Source organism: Mercenaria mercenaria, chromosome 16 (genome assembly GCF_021730395.1).
Source record: "Mercenaria mercenaria strain notata chromosome 16, MADL_Memer_1, whole genome shotgun sequence".
Classification (NCBI taxonomy): Eukaryota; Metazoa; Mollusca; class Bivalvia; order Venerida; family Veneridae; genus Mercenaria; species Mercenaria mercenaria.
In genome coordinates this window covers 53,609,931-53,631,250 of record NC_069376.1, presented here as the reverse complement: position 1 = coordinate 53,631,250, position 21,320 = coordinate 53,609,931, and the positions used below count along the sequence as shown (strand labels likewise).

The 21,320-nt window shown below is 35.1% G+C and overlaps 2 protein-coding genes across 4 annotated transcripts in view; one reads left to right on the top strand and one right to left on the bottom strand.

Moving 5' to 3' along the window:
• The window catches only part of LOC123540543 (repetitive organellar protein-like), a 326,476-nt gene that overhangs the window by 52,303 nt on the left and 252,853 nt on the right, over positions 1 to 21,320 (bottom strand). The gene's annotated exons all lie outside the window — the stretch shown is intronic.
• The window catches only part of LOC123540553 (uncharacterized), a 57,278-nt gene that overhangs the window by 1,567 nt on the left and 34,391 nt on the right, over positions 1 to 21,320 (top strand). Inside the window, exon 2 of the mRNA XM_045325654.2 lies at positions 7,031 to 7,107. The gene's annotated coding sequence lies outside the window, so the exon portion shown is untranslated. The remainder of the gene's footprint in view (positions 1 to 7,030; positions 7,108 to 21,320) is intronic.

Below are 21,320 nucleotides of genomic sequence, written 5' to 3'. Positions count from 1 at the left end.
TGATTCACGGAATCCTACTATAAATCTGGGGTGTATTGATACATCAAACACACCTATATTGTCAGCAGTGCATTGATATACCAAACACATCTATATGGCAGGGGTGTATTGATACATCAAAACACCTATGTTATCAGCAGTGCATTGATATACCAAACACATCTATAAATCAGGGGTGTATTGAAACATCAAACACACCTATAAATCAAGGGTGTAATGATTCAAGGAATCCTACTATAAATCTGGAGTGTATTGATACATCAAACACACCTATATTGTCAGCAGTGCATTGATATACCAAACACATCTATATGTCAGGGGTGTATTGATACATCAAACACACCTATAAATCAAGGGTGTAATGATTCACAGAATCCTACTATAAATCTGGGGTGTATTGATACATCAAACACACCTATATTGTCAGCAGTGCATTGATACACCAAACACATCTATATGGCAGGGGTGTATTGATACATCAAACACACCTATAAATCAAGGGTGTAATGATTCACGGAATCCTACTATAAATCTGGGGTGTATTGAAACATCAAACACACCTATAAATCAAGGGTGTAATGATTCACGGAATCCTACTATAAATCTGGGGTGTATTGATACATCAAACACACCTTTAAATCAAGGGTGTAATGATTCACGGAATACTACTATAAATCTGGGGTGTATTGATACATCAAACACACCTATATTGTCAGCAGTGCATTGATACACCAAACACATCTATATGGCAGGGGTGTATTGATACATCAAACACACTTATAAATCAAGGGTGTAATGATTCACGGAATCCTACTATAAATCTGGGGTGTATTGAAACATCAAACACACCTATAAATCAAGGGTGTAATGATTCACGGAATCCTACTATAAATCTGTGGTGTATTGATACATCAAACACACCTTTAAATCAAGGGTGTAATGATTCACGGAATCCTACTATAAATCCGGGGTGTATTGATACATCAAACACACCTATATTGTCAGCAGTGCATTGATATACCAAACACATCTATATGTCAGGGGTGTATTGATCAGGGGTGTGGAATTCCTATGTCCGACTTGTCCGACTCGGGACTTTTTGAAGGCAGACAAGTGAGTTTTCGTATTCCGTTTGTCCGCGGACAAGCATAAATTTTCTGGTTTGAAATGAAAAAAGGGAAGAATAATTTAGAAACGCTGAACAGTGCTTCAAGAATAAGGAGTTTATAAAAGAATATAACGTATGAAACAGATGTTTCACCCGCTGAGGGCCTCTCGATTTCTCCAGTTTTTGGAAAAACCATAATGCATCTAAATTTAGCATCTCTTTCTCTGTGTTCTGATTGGTTCCCTGTTACGATCTCGTGTGATTTTTCCACACAATTACTCGGCAAATGGAAACCGGAAACGTAAACAATTATCACAAAGTTTTTGACAAATTTGCTGTTACAACTTCGTCTGCCAACAAAAATGAAAGTCAACAGTCAAAGCACAAAGACCTCGCTAGTACGAGTCAGGAAGTTTCATGTTTTCTAACAGTCAGAAAGTTTCATGCTTTCTCACATTGCTTGGCATTGCATGATGGGCAGTCTTTTAGGTATTTCTGTTGAATTTTCGACGGCCTTGTGGACGAACACAAGCTAAAGTGCCGAAAGCTTATTTTTTGAAACAGCTACAGTATTACACTTTATTATGTTTGCTTTTGTTACTACTTGTAGATTATTGTCCAAAATAAAGAATTATTTGCATGCTAAAATGTTGAAAATCTGGGCAAGAAAGTTTTGACTGCGGACAAGTACATTTTTAAGTCTCATTTGTCCGTGGACAAGTGAAAAATATTGGGATTTCCACACCCCTGTTGATACATCAAACACACCTATAAATCAAGGGTGTAATGATTCACGGAATCCTATTATAAATCTGGGGTGTATTGATACATCAAACACACCTATATTGTCAGCAGTGCATTGATATACCAAACACACCTATATATGTCAGGGGTGTATTGATACATCAAACACACCTATAAATCAAGGGTGTAATGATTCACGGAATCCTACTATAAATCTGGGGTGTATTGATACATTAAAAACACCTATATTGTCAGCAGTGTATTGATATACCAAACACATCTATATGTCAGGGGTGTATTGTTTATTTATTTATTTATTTGGGTTTTACTGCGCACCAACATAGTATAGGTTATATGGCGCCAAACAGGACTACAAAATTTGGTTCCACACCTCATTTACATCGAAATAAAAACATGAGGTATGGAATCAAAATTTGCATACCTGCTGGAATCACAGAGTTACTGCAAAACCAAGTGTTAAGACCCTATTAGTCGCCTCTTATGACCATGCAAGGGTAAGGCAGTGGTTGCAATTCTTTTCATACACAGATCGTCCCAGAACCACATGGGGCGTCAGGGGTGTATTGAACTATTGATATCAAGGGTGTAATGATTCACGGAGTCCTACTATAAATCTGGGGTGTACTGATACATCAAACATGCCTATATATCAAGGGTGTAACAATATTCAAAACGCACCCTTAATAACAATATTCCAAACACACCTATGTATCACGGGTGTAATGATTCATTAAACATTACTATGAATTAGTTGTGTAATGATACATCAAACATAGTGTAATGAAATATCAAACACACCTAAATGTCAGGGGTGTATTGATACATCAAAAACACCTATATGTCGTATTGATATATAAAACACACCTAATGTCCGAGGTGTATTAATACATCAAACACACATATAAATCAGGGGTGTAATGATACATAAAACACACCTATATATGAGAGGTATAACTATGAATCGCAAACACACCAATACATCAGGGGTGTAATATTAAATGCATCAAACACTAAGTATTAAAACTGAGGGGTGTAATGATGCATCAAACACACCAATATATCAGGGGTGTAATAATACATCAAACACTACTAAAACTGAGGGGTGTAATGATGCATCAAACACACCAATATATCAGGGGTGTAATAATACATCAAACACTACTAAAACTGAAGGGTGTAATGATACCTCAAACACACCAATATATCAGGGGTGTAATAATACATCAAACACTACTAAAACTGAGGGGTGTAATGATGCATCAAACACATCAATATATCAGGGGTGTAATAATACATCAAACACTACTAAAACTGAGGGGCAGGGCTTCAAAAATTTGCCGGTTTGTCGGTTTTGGCCCGATTTTAGACTTTTCAGACCGATTCGTGAAGTGAAAAAACGAAAAAAATCGGTCCCGTAAAAATGGAGAAAAGTATAAATTTCGGTCTGATATCTCAATACACGATCTCCTGCCAAGTAGGAAATTGTTGGTCGCACCTTCAGATAATCAATAAACGTGTCAATCGGTCTGATTGTCACTTTGATAATTGGTCCTTAATTAGCGCGTGACGCAATCAGTGCACATCCTTTAATGTTTGCTGAAAGCCGACTTCGGTGTATTAAACATTTTTGACTGGTTTCCTAACGTTTCTGACTGGATCCAAATCATTTCGACGGGGATCCACTTCTTTTATTTAGAATCCGACGGATGGTTTATTTCAAAAGGCTATGTTTGATCACGGTAACAAACAAATGGTCGCTGCATTTAATCAAAGAGCTATAATTGTACATTATAGGTCTTTGATTTAATGAGACATCACACGAAAAACCGATAAAAATAATTTTTATAATTATTTGATTTGAAAAAATTACATGATTCATTTGTTGGGGCTCCAGTTGAAACAAATGCAGAAAATCGTCTTTGTACAAAAAAGAAAAAAATAGACGGGCAACCACGAATGATAAAGAAAACCGGAGTGGCACTGTTTATTAAATCGGTCTTTTAAAAAACGTTTCAAAATGAAATTTTGTTTACATCAGAAGAGAACATATAACTTTATAAAATGTAGTTGCTTACTGAAGTACAACGTAAGTGAAATGAAATATCCGTGGCCAACCCCCGTGATGTTTTGGTACTATACATGCGGGAAATTCGATCTCAGCGTTCAAATAACGTACGCATTCGGTCCGCGGCAGAGTATTCTTTAAATACTGAAGCTGTTTAGCAGAGAATATGTGTCGTGTAACTCACTTTGACGCATTGTATTTTATAGAATTCCGTCAAAAAATGAAGAAACATCACAAAGTATCTGCCGTGTATACGGTATCGAAGTCACGTGCGTTGGCTTTTAGACTAGTTACCCACACGGTGTCAATGCCTAGTATTATCTCGGAAAAACATCGAAATTTAAACAAAGTAACGATCAAACATAACACTGAATAACTGTCTTCATTGTATGGTAACGCGCGGTGACTGGTAACTCAGTTTTAATGCATGACATCCTTATTTCTTCACCCTATCACGTTTTACAAAATATGTAATATTGGGAATGCGGTGGGTAGGGTAGCGCCGATGTCAGGATTTTCGTTTCAGACCGATTGAGTTATCAAAATTTCCGGAGCCCTACTGAGGGGTGTAATGATACCTCAAACACATCAATATATCAGGGGTGTAATAATAGACCAAACACTACTAAAACTGAAGGGTGTAATGATGCATCAAACACACCAATATATCAGGGGTGTAATAATACATCAAACACTACTAAAACTGAAGGGTGTAATGATGCATCAAACACACCAATATATCAGGGGTGTAATAATACATCAAACACTACTAAAACTGCGGGGTGTAATGATGCATCAAACACACCTATAAATCAAGCAACTTATGACATATCAAACATTCTAACCAATTCTCTGCAAGTGCCTCTGATAATTTAAAGTCGGAGATGCAGAACAGAAGCCTTATTACAGAACAGTCAGATATGCCATTAATATTATAGTGTAAATTTAAGGAGTCCTGTTAAAGCTTGCCTGAAAGTACAACACACAACCAGGCTGGTAAGGCAACAACGTATGAAGGCATCATACAATGTCACAAAATGAGAGTTTTTCATAGTGTTGGATATAAGCAACCATGTGACCGAGTTGAATACTTAAGGGCCTTGGGGTAGAGGGGATGAAGGTTGGGGATGCCTAAGGCTCAAATATAGTCCAGGGGCAAAGCCCCAAGTGGGGTTACAGAGGGAAAACTCCAAATACTTCAAAAGCCAGTTTGAGGCAACATTATATAGACTAAGTTTATTTGAACTTATTTCTTCTTAGTAACCCAAGTCCTACTTTTGAATTTAAAATGGTGTCACAGGCACCACAGAAATTCACAGATAGGCTGACAAATTACATCCAAGATCAATTGACTGCAGTAACAAGTGCAATGTTTCAATTACAACTTTTGGAAAATATGAACAATTACTACAAAGTAACTAAGTAAACATAGAAATAATGCATGCAGCACTTTGTAGAGACCGTACCATAGCTCTTCGCATTCTTCGATTTTTGAAAAAAAAAAAGTGATTTTTACGAGTGCACCGGTTACAATTAAAAATGTAAACAACGGACTCTGTCTTATAATAAATTATCGGAATGAATGATCGTCGATCTTAGTCATAATACTGATTGACAGTGAATGCTAATGACTCCATGTGTTGCATAAAGGTATGTAGTTTATAACTGTAATTTCCTATCAATTGTTATCCTCTCGAAACTGGTAAAGTAATTGCTTATATTTGGACAAAGCCCACTGTCTTTGCCGTTCGCCACCTGCTAAAAAGGCAAATATATAAGATTCAGTGTAAGTTATATTTCACTGGTACTACCAGTTAGTAAGTTCACACTCTAAAAAACACGTCAGTAAAATTTGGGAAGTTTTGACCGATTAAAACGTTTGCGGCATTAGATTACATTTTTTTTTTATACGAAAATTGCCGTTAGGTAACAAAGCGAATACGCCGATAATCCGGAGTTCACTGATTATGATGTTATTGTCACAAAACTTTTCCAGTTCATGTAATGTAATCGGTGCACCTAAACTAGCTATAGCTACCGCTGTTATAGGGAAGTGGTAGAGTCTCTGCCTTAGGTGTGAGAGCTAGGTCCTGGGATTGAGTCCCGGTTAGAGCTAGTTCATGTAATGTAATCGGTGCACCTAAACTAGCTATAGCTACCGCTGTTATAGGGAAGTGGTAGAGTCTCTGCCTTAGGTGTGAGAGCTAGGTCCTGGGATCGAGTCCCGGTTAGAGCTTAACTATTTGTATTCTGCTACTGCATGTTTTTTGCTGTTAAAGGACTGTTCCAGATGTTCTATATTTTTAGCAAACAGTATCATGGATCATTATTTAGAAATCCAGATCACAGCTGAGTGTTAAATCAAATGCACCCAATTAGAAAGTATTTGCTATATTATTTCCCTTTGATGTTTCTGCTCTCCATTTATAAGAAGAGTAACATTTCCTTGATCACAAAATTTTCTTTTACATGAAAATATTACAGGCTCATAACTCTACACTTCTGGTGAAAATATTGTCAATATATCTATTTTTGAGAAATATATTGACATTTGTCTTCATTTCAAAGCTATTTAACTTCATACCTATGATTTGAAAAACTTAGGTACTGTCTCTACACTTTGTAACAAGTTTAAAGTACTATCTATAGGCTAATACATTTAGTTTATGTATTTAGTAACTTTTGATAATTATATTTGAGATGAGCAACATCTTTTTATACATGTATTTATGTAAAAGTTTGATCATGTATTATTGCCATTTACAGTAAACTGAGACAGTCTTATGGTAGCAATCTAAAATGCTGCCCTGAAGTGCTTCAGTAAAAAGAAGTGTTTCTCAAATTTGGAAAAAAATATTATTCTTATCAGTAGAACATATATCTGAAGTATCTTGTATAAGAAAAATTGAAGATATATGCAACCTAAAGTATTTTTATTAAATGGTTGAAATTATCTTTAGATTTACTGATAAAACACAAGTGCTAAATAGATATGTTTATACCTCATAAAGAACATAAGTGCCAGTTACAATATTGAAGATATGTATATATAGATACCCTTCATGTTACTCTCCAAAACTAATATTTTTCAGACAAGTGATTTTTCACAAAGGGTGTCTAAAAGATGTCATATGTGTCAGAATGTTCCAAAGTTTGGAGAAATGAACATGTAAGTTCTGTTTAGTTTATTTGTTGCTCTGTAGTCAACTTTGACAATAATTCTTAATTTCAAATACACTAAAACACTGATCCCTCGAAGTCATAAGGGAATGAGCAAAATGTTATCATGGTTACTGAGCAATCCAATGATAGAACATGTTAGGAAAACAACGACAGACCACTCGATTTGCTTAAGTCTGCCCTGGTGTTCAAGCTGTCCATGGTCCAGTTTCTCTGTTACAGACAAATCTAATTATAAGTCACATACTTTATGCAGTTGTCACAGTGTTATCAGGATTATATTCCTAATACATGTTTTCATAAAACTGTTATTGTTGCAATAAAAATTGAAAAATTCTCTTAAAATTAATGTTTTTTTTCTCTTATTTTGAGTAAGTGTGTGTGTGTGCGTTCGGGTTTAACGTCTTTTTCAGTCACATAAACGACGGTGTCTACTTGTAGCAGTGAGCACAATGCCCAACTTTATAGAGCTGCCTCACTTGAATATCACGCCGTAGACACGTGGCATGATACCCCACCCAGTCACATTATACTGACACCGGGCTGACCAGTCCTAGCACTATCCCCTTAATGTTGAGCGCCAAGCCAGGAAGCTGCTAGTACCATTTTTTACATCTTTGGTATGACGCGGCCGGGGATCGAACCCACAACCTCCCGCACTCGAAGCGGACGCTCAACCACTAGGCTACCGAGGCGGCTTATTTTGAGTAAGAAAACTTAATGAACAAAGTGAAAGCTTTCAAACTTATAGAGCACTCAAGCTAAAGATAAGTTTAAAGCTTTTTTCACCTCGGTTATTTTTTGCCTGATGAAGAGGACACAATTTCAAGGTAAGAATAAATTTATTTCCAAGGGGAACAACTTCTACCATAAGTTTCACAACTGATATTGAAGTTATGTCCCATTATTTATCATTAAAAAAAGAAACTGTTTTATTTTCTCAAAACAAGTTCCATATGATTAACTTTTTATTAAATATTTTGTCTATGAATTGAAACTTTAATCTTTTTTTCTGATGCATACAATTAATCTTATCTTTCTGGTGCATTTCTAAGATTTTTTTTCATGATACTATCAACATTCAATCCCAAGTACAAGCAAATTAATAGTGAATTTACACAATTAAAAAAAAATTATTTTCCCCTAAAGAAAGTATGTCAGCATGAGTCACTTCACCTGCTACATGTATCTGATTATGCATAAATTATATCTATGAAGTAATGAGATACCTTATTTGCAAGTTAATTTGAAATATTTTTTCTTGTATAGGGATATCATATAACTAAATCCATTATCTAGTATATAAACTAACTGATACACACTACACTAAATCTATTCAAAAATAGCACAATCTAGGTGACATGGCAACTTAACTTTCAATATTCCAAGACTCCACTCTAGACATTATTTCTGGCACAAGACAGATACCTGGGTAAAACAAAGGACCTTCTGAAAGCTAGCTGCATAGTTTTCAAGAAGGGTGGTGAGAGGCAAACATTTATTCAAAATTAGCCACTTCAACTGCTCGACTAGAAAGACAAACACATCAGAGCTATTTGTAAACATACGCGCCCCCATGATGGCCCTTCCCATTTCCGTCCTGAGATCACTATGACCTTGCCCTTTGACCAGAGTACTGACCACAGGCAATAAATAATAATACTGAACACAAGTAATAATCCTATGAAGAATGAAGGAAGTAGGCAAAGAAATTATCAAGTTATTTCACATAGCCAATATCCAGTTTGACTGTCACTGTGACCTTGACATTCGGCCTCCTAATCCAAAAACTGTGTCTTAGAAGCGTTTTTATTTCCAAGGTCATTGTGACCACAATCTTTGATCTACTGACCTCTTACAGAAAAGGGGTTGTCTACTGACCATGTTCAATTGTCCCATGAAGGTTGATGACTGCAAGCTAAAGCTTTAGTCTCACAGACACTGAGACCTTGACCTTAGAGTTAATGATCCCCAAAAATAATAGTGGTCATCTACTGACCATAGACAATTATCCTACCAAATTTGATTATGGTAGGCCAAATCTTTTTTAAGATATTGAGAAGAAACCATTTTCAGTCTCAAGGTCACTGTGACCTTCACCTTTGACATACTAAGCCACAAGACAACAGTGTCATCTACAGACCACAGGCAATCTTCCTTTGAAATTTGACCACAGTAAGACCAAGCATTCTACAGTTATTGATAAAAAACCATGTAGTCTACCGATTGTAGGACAGACAGAAAGACAGACAATGGAAGGACAGACAGAAAGACAGACCAACAGTCAATGCGCAAAATGATATACCCCCTCTGCCTCAAAGGTCAGCATAATAACAGGTATTTAAATGAATTCAATGTGTTGATGAAGACCACATCATTGAAATAAACATAAGAATCAAGCTAAAAAAAAAAGAAGGGTCCCACATGTCTCCGGAAAATACATATAACAAGAGGGCCATGATGGCCCTATATCGCTCACCTGTTATCATTGCACTTGAGGACAAGAACATGGTTCATACAGAACTTTCAAAACAAAATTCAAGTACTTTTCAAGGATGTTTTCCCCATTTTCAAGGACTAAAAAATCGCATCTGTCAGATTTATTTCTTTTACTCATGACGAATTCTGTCGATTTTCTACAAAATAAACACTGCGACAATTACTTGGAAAACCTTCTATTTAGCACCGATAAAATTTCACGTTGTGATAATTGCGTTTAGAGTACTAAAACCCGTCCCGATACCGTACCGTACTATTATTTACTCGTCGGTAAGCCCTGTCGAAGATAGGTCTGTCATTTGTTCATCTTTTTTTTCGATATTTTGGTGTGATCTGTTATTTTTTCTGATCTTCTATTCGCAGAACATCAATTCAAGGACAATTTATCAAAATTTACTCGTTTTTTTTTCAAAATTCAAGTACTTTTCAAGGAGTTTTTGGCAGTTTCAAATTCAAGTACTTTTCAAGTACTAGGCATCAAATTCAAGTACTTTTCAAGACCTGTGCGAACCACGAAGAAGGTCCTCAGAAAAAATATCTAAGTCCAAAGGACAGGAACAACAAAGGAAAGAAATTAAACCAAAAAGGAAAAAAAATTCTTACAAGGTACAGATATGTCAAAATACACCTAAAAATTGGAGGTACCATCCATGTTGTACCACAGAAAAGTGGTCTCGGTTTTTCCCTACGGCCAATAATAAAAAAGTTACTAAAAACAAGCTATTCATAGTAACATAAAATGGAAGTAATTAAAAAAAAATGATTGTAAGTTAACAAAAGAAGGATCTGCCAAATAAATCTGTTGACATAAATGAAATTTCTGATCAGTATCTTCATTAGTTACGGAGATATACCAATTTTAATTTGAAATAAAGGGAGGTAATTTGACATAAAATAAGTCCATAGTTATCTACCCTCATTGGCTCAGTCCAACTAATGACAATAATGAAATTTCAAATAAGTCCTGTAAGTACTTACTGATATAAATCCATTTTGATTACAATCAGCTGATATAAATCCATTTTGATTACAATCAGGGGAGTTAATCAGATATAAAATAACTCTGGAACCTACGAATGGATCTGATTTGTCATAGAATCCAAGATTTATTGTTGTTGAAGATATTTTGGAAGTTTGTATCAAATAAAACCATAAATGAAGTCTCTGTATGGCTGCAAAAGCCAAAATAGCCAATTTTGGACCTTTAATGAGCCATAACTCTGGAACCCATGAAGGAATCTGGCCAGTTCAAGAAAGGAACCAAGATCTTGTGGTGATACAAGTTTTGTGCAAGTTTGGTTAAAATCAAATAAATGAAGCTGCTATTGTGCAGACAAGGTCAAAATAGCTAATTTTGGCCCTTTCAGGGGCCATAACTCTGGAATCCATTATGGGATCTGGCCGGTTCAAGAAAGGAACCGAGATCTTATGGTGACACAAGTTTGGTGCAAGTTTGATTAAATTCAAATCATAAATGAAGCTGCTATTGTGCAGACAAGGTCAAAATAGCTAATTCTGGCCCTTACAGGGGCCATCACTCTGGAACCCATAACGGAATCTGGCCAGTTCAAGAAAGGAACCAAGATCATATGGTGATACAAGTTGTGTGCAAGTTTGGTTAAAATAAAATCATAAATGAAGCTGCTATTGTGCAGACAAGGTCAAAATAGCTAATTCTGGCCCTTTCAGGGGCCATAACTCTGGAACCCATAATGGAATCTGACCAGTTCAAGAAAGGAACCGAGATCTTATGGTGATACAAGTTGTGTGCCAGTTTGGTAAAAATCAAATTATAAATAAAGCTGCTATTGTGCAGACAAGGTCAAAATAGCTAATTTTGGCCCTTTCTGGGGCCATAACTCTGGAACCTGTAAAGGGATCTGGCCAGTTCAAGAAAGGAACCGAGATCTTATGGTGATACAAGTTGTGTGCAAGTTCGGTTAAAATAAAATCATAAATGAAACCACTATCATGCAGACAAGAAATTGTTGACGCACGAGATGGACGAACTGACGACAGACGAAGGGTGATCACAAAAGCTCACCTTGTCACTATGTGACAGGTGAGCTAAAAACAGTATAAGTATAGAAAGAGGACAAGTGAATACATAATTATTTGTATCATATAAATAAATAATTTTAGTCACTCAAAAACTGTTGATTTCCCCTTGAATTTACAAAGTTAAAGATTGATTAGATTTTCTTTATTTTGGGGGAAAAACATAAAAATACATCATTATCTGCATCATTAAGTTTTATTGCTATATCAGCAATGTATATCTCTTTATCATTTTGTTATTTCTACTTTCCTTTACAGTAAACACAACCTAACACACGACAGATTATTTATAACCCTTAACCTGCTAAATTTCTAAAATGGACTGGTCCATCATTCAATTTCGGCAGTACCATTTACTATTCAAGGGGTTGTTCACTGAAAATTTTTTGATTGAACAGCGAACAGTGCAGACCATGATCAGCCTGCACAGATCAGCTTGCACAGATGTGCAGGCTGCATGATCTTGGTCTGCACTGATTGCAAAGGCAGAATCACTTGCAGCCAGCAGGCTAAATGTTTATTTTAATTCTATTTGAAATGTTCCCCAACTGATTGTATTTGCAAAAAATCACCTATCATTTTGTGACCTTGACCTAAGAGGCCCCAGTCATAAGTGTGACACATCTTCTCAATATGGTTAACATTTGTGTCAAACTATTTTCAAATCCCTTGATAAATGGCAGAGTTATGAACCAGACAAGAAACACCTTTGACTTCTAAGTGTGACCTTGACCTTCGAGCTAGGGGTCTGGGTCTTGCACATGACACCTCATCTCATTATAGGGAACATTTATGCCAAGTAATTTCAAAATCCCCTCATCAATGGCAGTTATGGACAGGACAAGAAACAGACCATGTTAACCTTTGACCTCTAAGTGTGACCTTGACCTTGGAGATAGGGGTCTGGGTCTTGCTCATGACACGTCGTCTCATTATGGTGAACATTTATGCCAAGTAATTTCAAAATCCCTTAATGAATGGCAGAGTTATGGACCAGACACGAAACATACCCTGTTAACCTTTGACTTGTAAGTGTGACCTTGACCTTGGAGCTAGGGGTCTGGGTCTTAAGCATGACAGGTCGTCTCATTATGGTAAACATTTATGCCAAGTTCTTTCAAAATCCCTTCATGGATGGCAGAGTTATGGACCAGACACGAAACAGACTATGTTAACCTTTGACCTCTAAGTGTGACCTTGACCTTGGAGCTAGGGGTCTGGGTCTTGCGCATGACACTTCATCTCATTATGGTATACATTGGGGCATTTAAAAAATCTGAATATAAAGGCAAGTTTGAAAAAGCCTGTATCTTCAAAATACATTCATTTTCAAGGGAGGTTATAATAGTTTTACAAACTTACATTTCTTAATTGTAACAAATCTGTATTACTTAGCCAAAATCAGACTAACTACCTTTAAATCTTGATGTCATCTAGGTATATTTTCTACCCATCTCATGAAACAGGAGTAATAAGACTATTTCCCTTAAGTCACCTTGTATTTATGTGGAAACTACATTAGTGCTGCTGATTGCAAAATAAGATATCAGTAATTATTCACAAAATAGTTGCAATTACTTAATGTATGGGGTGTAGCAAAAATGTGTAACACAAAGAATCAGCATATCACTGCTACATTAAAAGGGTCGCAAAAGAGATAAGTTAATGGAAACAGAAAGAGGTTGTTTCAGCTTAGTCAACAAGTGCTATATGACTATGCTGTGTAATCACTAATACTGGTGGGGGACTAATTAACATGGATTGAATGGTAGAGTCAATCAAATTGAAAATCCACAAATTCATAATTATCCTTTCTGCAGCCTTAACGTACTAAAACGTATTAGCATCTGATGGCTTTTTCACGCTTCCGTAGAAACAACATTTATTACACGAAACTTATTTTGAAAATATTTCTGAGAGGTCTAGGTCTGCAGCTCTCAAATACGGTTATATCTTACATCTGAGGCAAATACTGACACTCTCAGACAAACATCAAAAATGACATTTTGAGCGATTTGATGAAGTTCCAAAATTATCATTGTACCCTTGGTCCATTACGGACCCCTGTGGGATTTGTGTTTATCCAGAGCTCAAATATTTTTTCATAGATTAAAAGCTGACATGCTGTACTAAAGCCCAGGTAATTTCAATTCGTAATAAAGTGCTGAAAATTGGCTCCCAAATAGCAAAAAAAAAAAAAAAAAAAAAAAAAAAAAAAAAAAAGGAGTCCACGCGCAGGGATCACCCCGTCTATCTACAAATCAAAATGCGGCTTTCATTTTCAAGTTTAGCATTTCTACTTTCATTTTATTTACTTCCGGAAATAGCTGAAGGTTGAGTGACGTCATTTTCTGTGTTGTCAAAAACATACATATGCCTGGCAAGATTGCATAAATATGTGCTGGCCGTCCTAAGAATATGCCCACAGATTAGCTGTCTTTTCCCAAATCACGAAGTTAAATGATTTCACAGTATATGAAGTAGCGTGGTCTATTCAGGAATCTGACCATTAAACTGAAATTATTTTGTTTTGTCTTAAAGAAAGGAAAGATAAGAAAAAAATTGGAATACCGCACTTAACAATTTTAGGTGTTCTCCTAACTGGGAGACAAGGTAACGGAATACAAAATGAATTGCTATAATATCATCTTAAGGTGCCATTGTGACTTTGTTTATAATATGGCTGCCATATCTTCTATGAACATGAAGATTTATTGTTATAGATCTATCCTATTTTCGTTAACTGTATCATGAACACAGAGCAGAAAGTGTCACTGGTTTTGGTTATCTCCCTTTTTGGCTTGGATCTTTATGCTAAACATCAAAAAGTATTGCTTTTTCAACCCTTTAAAACAAAAAAAGTTAGTAAACCGATGTTTGCTCCTCTTAAAAACTGTAGCAGTTAACAAAGCTTCCTATTTAATTATAGCATTGCACAATATACAGTATTCTGTAAAATTTCAAAGGGTCATAACTCCTAAACCAGACAAAGTTTATTCATGTCCTGACAATATCAGCAAGTTAACACTACAGTGATATATTTCTGTAAATTTGGTCAACTGTTAGGAGTTATCTGGAGAAAGACTTCTGGACAGACAGACATTATGGAGCTTTAAATGTGTAACTGCTGTCACAATTTCATGTCATAAAAACAGAAAGCATAGGAACATGAACATGGGTGAACTATTTCCTCCTGGGTATATTTCTAGCTATAGGAACTGACAGAGATTATTATGAGAGGCCTCTGTGGCCGAGTGGTTAAGATCGCTGACTTGAAATCACTTGCCCCTCACCGATGTGGGTTCGAGCCTGACACTCGGGGCGTTGAATTCTTCATGTGAGGAAGCCATCCAGCTGTCTTACAGAAGGTCGGTGGTTCTACCCAGGTGCCCGCCCGTGATGAAATAATGCATGGAGGGGCACCTGGGGTCTTCTTCCATCATCAAAGCTGGAAAGTTGCCATATGACCTATTATTGTGTCGGTATACCGGGTCGGTGCAACCCCAAAAAGATATTATCACGAGACAAATGTTAAAGAATCATGGAATGCTTGTACAAGTGGACAGCAAAACCAAACTTATACACTCAAACATGACATTTTGAAATCCCCTTGTTATCAATGTTAATCGATACAGATGTAAAGGGATTAAACTGCAATGAAATCCTTTAAAAGTGAAGATGTAAATGATATCACAACTTCTTATAAGTATATATTAAATGGATTATGTAAAGAGATGCAGCAGTGCATGAGTTATATAAACCCTGTGATGTGCTTTTTGCATGAAAATTAATGATCTTTATAGAGTTTTTGCAAATTTAAGAAAATTTTCGTAAAGACCCACAAATACACATTGGTTATCAGTCATCTAAAACTAAATTTTAATAGACAAAAAATAAGTAAATAGAGCCACTTTGCCCTGCTAAAGTCAACAGTCTATTTCTGCATTAAAGGCTCATAATTTGTTTTGGGGTATGAAGATAAAATGATTTTATATCTTTTTATTTCCTGTTTTTGGCAATACTAAATAAATATTTTAAGGGACCTTTGGCCAAGTTGTTAAGGTCACTGACTTCATATCACTGATATCAGGTTTGAAACCTCACTTGCGACCTTGAATCCTTTATGTAAGAAATCGATCCAGCTGGCTTACGGAACATTGGTGATTCTACCCAGGTGCCTTCCATGACTGCAACCATTTCTGGAGGGGTTTCCTTGTGTCTTCCTCCACCAACAAAAACTGGAAAAGTTGCAATATATGATGCAAAATGTGTCAATGTGACTCTAAAACCAATAAAAAGATATCTGGTAAGTATTGTTTGCAATTATCCCTATTAATAGACCTGCCTGAGTTAGTTCATTGTATGACTTTAAAAGTAGTGCTTTTTGAACAACTGCAACTTATATTTTATTTAAAATTACTTGCAATACTTATAGGTGGAAAAAAAAGAGTCTCTGATTTGTTTGAAAACATTCTTGTTTACATTAAGTCTCAAGTATTTATAAATTTTAATTTTCCGCCACATTAATTTTAACTAGGATAAATTAAAGTACTAATCCAATCCACCGACAATTTTTGACAGCGACGTCATTTTGTCAACAAACTATAAATAATCACGGTATATCCCCAAACGGATGTGTAACTTATAATAGATTGAAATAGGTCCTTTTCATAAGAGAAACTCTAAGTAATGTCTGGCCCAGGGGATGTGTTGGCTACTTGTCACGCAGGCGATGTAAGTTCGAAACCAGTGGTAGGCGATGTATATTTTATATATTTTTTGTAGCAAAAACATATATTGTTTGAAAGATCAGTTACATTTGTTTTCTTTGATTTGGAAAAATGTTGTTTTTATATGTTTTTCTGTTATTTTTTTTTAAATTATCAATATTTTTTTTTATTATGAAGTATACCAAATGTTAATGCAACATATGCCTATCTCACTGTCAGTCCATTGTGTTTTAGAATAGATATTGCTGTCTCGTTATTCTCCAAAGGCTGGTTACAGTTAAAAAAAAATGGCCATTTTACCTATTTTATGTGGTGTGAAATTGCAAATGTCTTCTACACAATTTACTCTGTATGCATAATTCGTGAAGCACTAAAAAATCAAGATAACTTTATAGTTGTATAAGAAAATACCGTGCGGGAAAAAAGTTCCGCCGACCGGTTTCGAACTCAGTAACTTTTGGTTACTACAACAGCGCCGTTATCCTCTGGACTACGTATCCATGCAGGCTACAGGTAAAGAAACATAATGATAATCCAGTTCAATATAAGGTAAACATTGGAAAGTAAACACAATATGATGTCACTGTCAGGTATCCCTGGTCGGATAGTAGCATCAATTTTGTAATGTTACCTAAATAGTGATAATTAATCATGTGAGAAATTGTATTACATTTACTAAAGATTCACATTTAACCTTTAGCATGCTAGATAAATTGTCGTCTGCTGGAAATGTCGTCTGCTAAAATTGTAAAGTTCGTTCAATTTGCTCCAAAATTGGAAGAAATATTGTCAGAGTAGCAAACAGCTTGGAACCTGATCAGACGCCGATTTAATCGGCGTCTGATCTGGTTCCAAGCTGTTTGCAAAGGCTGTTAAATTCGCCTGCAGCAGGCTAAGGGTTAAAAATTAATTTTAAGGATTTATAGTGACCTTACTGATATAGGCTAAAGGCATATTAATTAAAGGGTAATATCACAGGAAATTGGTGCAGTCTGCAATAGAATATAGTGAAATGGGTGCCATATAACAGAATGTAAGTGGCGCTGTTGTTACTTTGTACATTGTTTGATGAAAATATTAAAAAAATGTCCTTTAGTTCTAAGATAAAATGGCTTAAACTGGTTATCGAACTGTACATTGAATTAGGGTAACTACTTCACAAATATAAAACTCCTTTGAATATTTCAAATATAAAGGGAGGAAACTACCATAATTTTTACAAAAACCTGAAAACATTTTTACAGGAACATTTAATTTAGTAAACTATATTCATAAATAGCAGTATAAATGAAGGGTGTAAAATCAAAGAAAACGAAACCTGAAAATTTCTTTTACTTGCAGAATGGGCAATAAAATTTATAAAAGGATCAAATGAGTCTTTTGCCCATTTTTAACCACTGCTGTAGTACTGGGTGAAATCCTAGTGATGGAATTCCTTTTGTAACACAAAAGCCTGCAAAATCCACATAAGACCCGATGTTAAAGAATATATTTAATGTCCTTGACTACATACCCTATAAAATACACATAAATCTCTGACTGGTATTTGCAAGATGACAGATTATTTGAAGTCATCACTTAGGTAACTTTTATACCAATTTTGTGGTTGAAGTTCAAACATACTTTCTTTTCAATGTTTAAAATAACCCTTATCTAAAGTCACAATCTTACAATGAGAATGTTTACCACAAAATAAAATCTTTGAAGGGCAATTTTAAGTTTCTTGTTTGCATAATTAATAATTCTGGTACCAGGTTGATTAAAATGACACTTGGGTATTTTTTCAAGAAAAGATCTATGATTAATTAATTCTAGTTTAATCAGTTAATAAAAGTGAAGGGCAAGAGGTTTTCTTGATAAGAAGTCTTTCTGTTGTAGATGCTATATGACTACATCTGAAGTTGCAGGAAGTATGACATGGTTCAGTCAAGAAACCTTGTCCATTGTAAAAATGACTAAACTAAGAAGAAAGAATGTGGAATGTGATATTTTATAGCAAGTCACAAGGATGTTAAGCTTAACCTGGGTTAGGTAAGCAAAGGCACCAAAATCACACAACTAAGTAATCATTAAGAATGTCAGTAAATTTGTGAGAATATAATAATCTGCAAATTGAGGTTGGTGCTTAGTCTTAGTTACCCATGCTGATATATATAACCACTAAAACAGTTACCCATGCTGATATATATAACCACTAAAACAGTTACCCATGCTGATATATATAACCACTAACATGCTGATATATATTGAACCACTAAAACAGTTACCCGTGCTGATATATATAACCACTAAAACAGATACCCATGCTGATATATACTGAACCACTTAAACAATTACTCGTGCTGATATATATAACCACTAAAACAGTTACCCATGCTGATATATATAACCACTAAAACAGTTACCCATGCTGATATATACAACCACTAAAACAGTTACCCATGCTGATATATATAACCACTAACATGCTGATATATATTGAACCACTAAAACAGTTACCCATGCTGATATATACTGAACCACTAAAACAGTTACCCATGCTGATATATATAACCACTAAAACAGTTACCCATGCTGATATATATTGAACCACTAAAACAGTTACCCATGCTGATATATATAACCACTAAAACAGTTACCCATGCTGATATATATAACCACTAAAACAGTTACCCATGCTGATATATATAACCACTAAAACAGTTACCCATGCTGATATATACAACCACTAAAACAGTTACCCATGCTGATATATATAACCACTAAAACAGTTACCCATGCTGATATATATTGAACCACTAAAACAATTACCCATGCTGATATATATTGAACCACTTAAACAGTTACCCATGCTGATATATACTGAACCACTAAAACAGTTACCCATGCTGATATATATCACCACTAAAACAGTTACCCATGCTGATATATATTGAACCACTAAAACAGTTACCCATGCTGATATATATAACCACTAAAACAGTTACCCATGCTGATATATATTTAACCACTAAAACAGTTACCCATGCTGATATATATAACCACTAAAACAGTTACCCATGCTGATATATAACCACTAAAACAGTTACCCATGCTGATATATACAACCACTAAAACAGTTACCCATGCTGATATATATTAACCACTTAAAACAGTTACCCATGCTGATATATATTGAACCACTAAAACATTACCCATGCTGATATATATTGAACCACTTAAACAGTTACCCATGCTGATATATACTGAACCACTAAAACAGTTACCCATGCTGATATATATAACCACTAAAACAGTTACCCATGCTGATATATATTGAACCACTAAAACAGTTACCCATGCTGATATATATAACCACTAAAACAGTTACCCATGCTGATATATATTGAACCACTAAAACAGTTACCCATGCTGATATATATAACACTTAAACAGTTACCCATGCTGATATTATGAACCACTAAAACAGTTACCCATGCTGATATACATTGAACCACTAAAACAGTTACCCATGCTGATATATATAACCACTAAAACAGTTACCCATGCTGATAAATATAACCACTAAAACAGTTACCTATGAGCCGGATATTCCCTACTGACCCTAAAACTGGAGGTACATACCATATTCTATACATTTTTGTTTAAATATTTTAATAAAAGAAATACTTTCTTTGTAGCACTTTTTCTTACAGTATATAATAGCGTATTTAGACAATGCACAAAAAAAAACAGTGTAAACAAAAACGACATCATGAATTGTTTCAAAGACATGGAACAACAAAGTTCTGGAATAGTTTTATCATTTGTGGCGTTAATTTTTTTTTCTGTAAAATAACTTATTTTTAATGAGCAGCCATCAAGTTATGCAAAGTTTTATTGAATTTTACATAAAAGATCTATAATCAACATACCAATTGTTAGTTGTCATTAACAGCACAAATTTCAGGGTCATCAGGCATGAGCAGTGTCGGATGGGGTTTTTTTTCAGCAAAGGTAAAATCACTGGACTTCCTGGTCTGGTGTGCAAGTAATGTCATTTCTACAATGCCAGCTACATTTTTACCTGTGGGTCATATTCGTTTGCAAAATATCTAAAAATATTCAATATTGTACCCATACCTGATGATACAGACCATTACAGCAGCTGACATTTATTGTGAACTTAAAACAAGAGGGCCATGATGGCCCTATATCGCTCACCTGTTATCATTGCACTTGAGAACAAGAAGGTCCTCAGAAAAAATATCTAAGTCCAAAGGACAGGAACAACTAAGGGAAGAAATTAAACCAAAAAGAAAAAAAAAATTCTTACAAGGTACAGATATGTCAAAATACACCTAAAAATTGGAGGTACCATCCATGTTGTATCACAGAAAAGTGGTCTCGGTTTTTATAATAAAAAAGTTACTAAAAACAAGCTATTTATAGTAAAGTAAAAGGGAATTAATTAAAAAAAAAAAAAAATGATTGTAGGTTAACAAAAGAAGGATCTGCCAAATAAATCTGTTGACATAAATGAAATTTCAGATCAGTATCTTCATTAGTTACGGAGATATATCAATTTTAATTTGAAATAAAGGGAGGTAATTTGACATAAAATAAGTCCACAGTTATCTACCCTCATTGGCTCAGTCCAACTAATGACAATAATGAAATTTCAAATAAGTCCTATAAGTACTTACTGATATAAATCCATTTTGATTACAATCAGGGGAGGTAATCAGATATAAAATAACTCTGGAACCTACTAATGGATCTGATTTGTCATTAATCCAAGATTTATTGTTGTTGAAGATATTTTGGAAGTTTGTATCAAATAAAACCATAAATGAAGTCTCTATATGGCTGCAAAAGCCAAAATAGCCAATTTTGGACCTTTAAGGGGCCATAACTCTGGAACCCATGAAGGAAT